Raw genomic sequence first — 5973 nt, forward strand, 5'->3', positions numbered from 1 at the left:
GGGGTTTGGTCTCTGCAAGCACACACATCATCTTATATGATCCTGATGGCAGCCCTGTGGCATCCTCAGATGTAGAGATGCAGAGAGACCCAGCAATGCCCACGTGCTTAGTCACTGCACCAAGTGCACACACTTTGGGTCTACAAACATGGGATCAAATCCAGCTCCCCAAGTTCCCAAGTTCAACTGTGAGTGGAGTACCCATTTTTTCCAGTCTGCGTTTTCTTTTTTATAAAGGGACTAACACAATCTGAAGCCCTGTTCAGCTATACCTTTAACCTCCATGAGTTGTGGAACTTTTTATATGTTCATTTTAGTGGCCCAGAGTCTCAGGATGGTGTAGAATTTCATATCTTGGGTTGGGCAACCTGAATTCCCATCCAGCCTCTGCCTGACCTGATCCAACAAGTCATTCAATCTTTCAGTTTCATCATTTGTCAGATGAAAATGTCAACACTGGCCCAGTCTGCCTTAATGGATGGTGTTGAAGATAAGAAAAATGAAAAGATGAGAGAGTCCCCAGAAAAGTTTCAAATACTTCTCAAATGTAAGATATTAAGATAGCAGGAGGCTCAGTCTGAGGAGGTGTTGCACAAAACCACTGCCTTTGTCCAAAACCTCAAAGTGAATGGGGAAACTGAGTCCAGGACCCAGAAACCGACCCCTGCTTATCCCTATTCCTGGGTAGGTGGAGACCTGGACTAGACCTTGAGGGTATGTTTTAACTTAGTCACTGCTTTGAGCAAACCATTGACCTTCAGTACAAATATTAAAGATATAAAACCTGTCTTTCCACAAGTCCGGTGGGTATGGGATATAGAAATGCTGAGAAAGCTTGAGACAAGGAAAATTCTAGGAAGGCAAGTACATGCATTTTTTTAAAAAAAATGTGATGTCAGACTTTTTCTCTCCCACTCATTTTCCCTTGTCACAATCTAGATTTTATCCAGATGTGAACATGAATAGGCCTGTCTTTGTTCATTCTCTTCCCCCTTGCATAGCCTTTGTACCTCAAAAGGTTTCACTGCTGTTCTTTGAGACACAGGTCATGAAGGGGAAACAGAGCTATAGGGAGCAGAGTGCAGGGATAGGCACAGGGAGTTACAGGAACAAGCTATGGAATGCTCCAGAATGTGCACCTCCTGTCAGTGCAGAGCCAAGGTGATTAAAAAGATCCCTGAGTCCAGATGAATGCCCTCAGCCACCAATGCCTTCCCACAGAGCCCAGACTACAGCAGCACACACACACTCACGTGCACACTCACTCACACCTAAACACATAAACTCACACACACCTTCATGGACAACTGTGCTCTCCCGGAAAGGGCTTGTTGTTTCAATTAAACCCATCAAGATCTGTGTCACATGTTAGGGAAGAAAGGACCAAATGAAACAAGACTGAATTACCTCAGCCCTCTCCTCAGGGACTGATCTACATCAAATAAACCAGCGTCCACACGTGGGGAGACACTTACTTATGAAAAGCAGAGGCAGGTGCAGCAGAGCAGCATTGGGGACTAAATCAAAGCTCTGGGAGCGGGAGGAAGTGGACGGAGATGCATCCCCTCGACCCCTCTCCTTCTACCTACATCACAGGATGGGGAGCAGGTCACAGCCCGGCCGGGTCTGGCCTCTTCTTCCGCAGCTCCCCTGAGGTCCCCTTCCCTCTTTGCTCCCCGCTTCAGCTGCCCAGTAAGAACAGATGGACACAAGTTAAAAGAGCAAGGTCAGCTCTTTAGCTAAGTCTTATTTCACACCCTGCCCCACCTCTTTCACCCCTTTCTGGGCCACAGAGTGCAGGGCAGGGGTGCTGCTGCATTTGATTCCATATAAAACTGTGGGGTTTTCATTTACATCCCCTGAATAGCCAGCCAGTCTGATTTACACATTGATAAAATGTGATGCTTTGTATTCCAACAAATATTTAATCCCTGACCGATCAATAATCCCTGCCTGGCTGTGCTTTTTTTTTTTTTTTTGAAAAGAAATAAATCCCCTTTTACTCTTAAAATTCTTGAATAAAATTAAACTGCTTTAGCCCAGGATGCACTGTTCCTAGGGGAAGCCATGTGGTTTCATAACCTCTGTCCTCAGATGTCTTTAAAGGGGCTGCTTTTGCAAACTTGCTTGTCCTGGGAGCCTAACATCTCTCCAGTAAGTATTGTGTGTTATCAGCTGATGGAGTAAAGTCTGTTCTACTTAAAAATAAAAATAAAAGTTATTAACTTAAACTACATCAGTGCACATACAGCCTGCAGTATTTTTTGCCTTCTTTGCTTGTGTTCACCATGAGAGTCCTGATTTAAACTCTTCATCGCAAACCTTGTTTCTGTCTTTCTCTACACCGTTTCCCTCCCAAACTACACTTTAAAAAAAAAAAAAAATCTCCATTCCTGTACAGATTCTGAAAAAGCTGAACCCCGCTCTTAGAGTAGAATATTTTGTAAAATACACATTAAACAGGGAAAAAGGTGACTCTGCTCACAAGGGGCTCACCAAGCAGCCTCAAAACCCACTAAAAGTTCCAAAAACAACAGCAACAAAAAACAAACTCCCTTTCATCTTTGGCAGCAACAAAAGCAATAACTTTCACCGAACCAACACAAGCCAAGAATTAATGTAACACAGAGCACATCTACATTCAGACCATTATAGCTACAAGAGCTCACCACAGTATTTGTTTAAAAAACACATAATTTGTGGTAAAGAGAGAGAAAACCTCTCATATAAAAAGAGGTTCTTTCACATGCAAATTAGTCAAAAGACATATTTTCCCTGGGTTTGGAAAATCACTCCAACATATGAAAAACATAGTTTTTGTGTGAAAAAAAAAAATTGGTGTACACCCACTAGTTGAACAGGCAATTAAATTTGCTGTAGATTACTTTAACCATTAAGAAAAGTTAAATCCTGGCTCCATAAGTTTTTCAGGACTTTATTACCATTTACTGACCTAAGTAGTCTTCGGTTCCCAGGTAGCAAAGTTTCTTTTCTTCTCCACTGAAAAGCCCATATGAACACTGAAGGGCACTGTGTTACTGAATTGATCAGAAAAGAATATTGTTTCCAATCTTCTGGTGGAAAGAAGTCGGAAAGAAGAAAGAGAAAGAAAGAAAGGAAGAAAGAAAGAAAAAGAAAGAAAGAGAAAAAGAAAGAAAAGCAAGGCGAAATGCTGTCTAATCGAGCATTCTTCCTGATGGAAAAAAAAAAAAAAAAAAAAAGTAAATCCAGTATCCTGGAACGAGTTCAAACATAGCTTGACAGACTCCAGGAGAATTTACACTGAGCATGCTTAGCCTGCACGGCTTGCATGAGACACTCTTAATGAATATTACTTCCTTCCCACTGGCTATTCCTGCTGGAAGTCCACACCCACCCCTCTTTCAGAAGTCAGGAATTTAGCTTCAGCCAAAGTCCAGAAAACATGCTTATGCTGAGACAAGGCCTTCCCGATCCATAAACTTTCAGGTTGTGACCTGCAGGTCAGTCTGACAAATAGAACGTAGGGGTGAATTTTTTCTGTCCTTGGTTATGTTCCCAGCTTTGTGCCTGCCTAAACTGCAGGTCCCCTGGAGGAAAGAAAAATAGACAGCTTTCTTTTTAAAGAACACCCTGTCCCAAACACCAGCATAAAGGCCTTTCCAGATCAAGCTTCCAAACCCAGGTCAGATCTGCATCTTAACTCCACCATGATGATTTTAAACTTTTGGCTAAAATAAAATAAAATTCTTACCCCAAATGCATCCTTTTTGATAACTTATGTATCCTCTCTCTCTCTCCCTCTCTCTCTCTTTCTCTCTCTCTCTTTCTCTCTCTCTCTCTCTTTCCCTCACCCCTTCCCCCCTCCTTCTCATACTAAATGCCAGTGGAGTCTGAAAATATGTTCAAAATCCAGTTTCAACTTTTTGGGTCTAAACATTGCACTAGTACACATTTAGGTCACACTAAAAACAATGGTTTCCTTTTCCCTAAATCCATCTGTCATGTTTAATGACATAAGACCTGAAATTCTAAGACTTTAAAAATAGATTACTGTTCTGACATCTGAGAGACAAGATTCTTGCTCTGTTTAAAAAAAACAAAAACAAAAAAACAAAACAGTGGCAGGGGAGGGGGAGAAGAAGAAAAGAAACAGGAGGATTTGACAGACAACATAGTAATGGAAGGGCATTATATATATATATGTATAATATATATCTATATATGTATAAAATATATCTATATATATACATATATATATATAGATATATTTTTTTTTCAGTGCTGGGGATTGAACCCAGGGTCTTGTGCTTTTGAGGCAAGCACTCTACCAACTAAGCTATCTCCCCAGCCTGGCATCTTATATTTTAAAAAATAATAGTAAACTGTCTTTTGTTGTTCATCTGACATTTCCAGGGCACCATTTATAGGTGTCAATTTGCAAATTATAAATATTATCAAATATCCATTTAAACTAAACTGTTTACTTACCTAATGCAAGCACATGTGCACACACTCTCTCACACACACACGCACACACGCACACTCAAATTTATGTTTGAAAAGTACTGATGCCAGAGTATCAAAAGGCACTGTAGGTACTGCAGAAGCATGGTGTGCCCAGCCTCTAGCACAAAACCTGTCTAGCCAGCACTGACTCCTTGGATTAATAAATGGTGCTTCCATGGACCTCATAAGCAAACACATGACCTCTCCATGCCAGCTACACTTCACACAGTGGCACTGAGCTGCTATGATATGCTCCCCTTATCTAAGGTCCTTGTTGCATAAACTGTTTCTTTGCCCACCATTGAACAAATAAAATTTCCTCAGACATATTTTCCTTCCTGTAATTATGAGGTTTGGAGAGCATTTAGACATGGGGATTGTTTTGTTTGTTTTTATATTTTGCCTAAGGGAAGAATAAAACAGAGCCCCCTGCTCCCAGTGTGTTTGTTTATGCTATTATGAGAGCAAACTAAGTTTTCAGCAGTTAGATGAAGCCCAAGAGGAATGGAGTTCTGAGAGGCTAACCAACCCTCAAGGCCTCCTGTCAGGAGAGTAGAACATAAGGATATGTATTCATTCACTTGATCCTTAGAGAGCAGACAGGCCCCCCACACAGGGCAGGGACCCTTTGCCTACTCTGGTGCCCTGACCCCAGTCACCTTACTTCTGGGCCATCAGGGTGCACGTGTAGGTGTCTTCTTCCATGACACCCCCGCCGCCCGCCCCGGATTGAAGTATGCTGCTCTGGGCGGTGGAGGGGACTGCATAGAGCCAGGCTTTTCTGGCTTGAATTTTGACACCATTCTGCAAAGCCAAGAGGGTCTTAACAGTGACATCACCCTCATCTATTCAGCTAACAAATCTTTCCTGAGCCCCTTGCTCCCATCTGACACCCATTTGGGCACTGGAAATTGGGGAATGACTAAGACACGTTCCTGCCCTCAAGAAACTTACATTCTGGTGAAAACATCTATTTAAGTAATAAAAAGTAACTAATGAACAAATCTGCATGCTGCCATAAATGCTAGGAAACACATAAAAGGGAAATGATGAGAAAGAATGTCATGGAATCCAGGCATGTGTTGGGAGCTGGGAGCCACAGAGTCGGGAAAATGGGAGGCATGTTTGGGAATCAAGTCATAACCACTCTAATATGTGTTAAAGAGAGAAGGGTGTGCAATGACTGGGCAAAGGCCTGGGATAAAAGATGAAGGCCTTGGATTTAACATGGCGCTTAATGGGAAGCCACCGAGGACTTTGGAGAAGAATTAATACTAGAAGTATTCTTTGAAAAGATCAGGATGTTAGCCAAATACCACAGTCCCTCCTTACCTGCAGAGCATACATGTCAAGAGCCCCAGTGATGCCTGAGATCATGGATAGCTCCAAACTGCCCATGCGGTACATTTTCCCTCTACATACATACCTGTGATCAAGTTAAATTTGTAAATTAGGCTCAGTAAGAGAGGAATGACAAAACGAATA

At 42.0% G+C, this 5973-nt stretch overlaps 1 protein-coding gene across 6 annotated transcripts in view; it reads right to left on the reverse strand.

Moving 5' to 3' along the window:
* Positions 1-3342, reverse strand: part of LOC306640373 (uncharacterized protein) — a 258856-nt gene extending 255514 nt beyond the window's left edge. The window contains exons 1-2 of one of the 6 annotated variants that reach the window (XM_079104574.1): positions 2954-3315; positions 1476-1685 (exon numbers count right to left, since the gene is read on the reverse strand). The gene's annotated coding sequence lies outside the window, so the exon portion shown is untranslated. Of the gene's footprint in view, positions 1-1475; positions 1686-2953 lie in introns of all 6 variants that reach the window. The other 5 variants (XM_079104580.1, XM_079104579.1, XM_079104578.1 and 2 more) reach the window with 5 other exon arrangements.
* Between the last annotated feature and the right edge of the window lie 2631 nt (positions 3343-5973).

Source organism: Sciurus vulgaris (genome assembly GCF_902686455.1).
Source record: "Sciurus vulgaris genome assembly, chromosome: 11".
Classification (NCBI taxonomy): domain Eukaryota; kingdom Metazoa; phylum Chordata; class Mammalia; order Rodentia; family Sciuridae; genus Sciurus; species Sciurus vulgaris.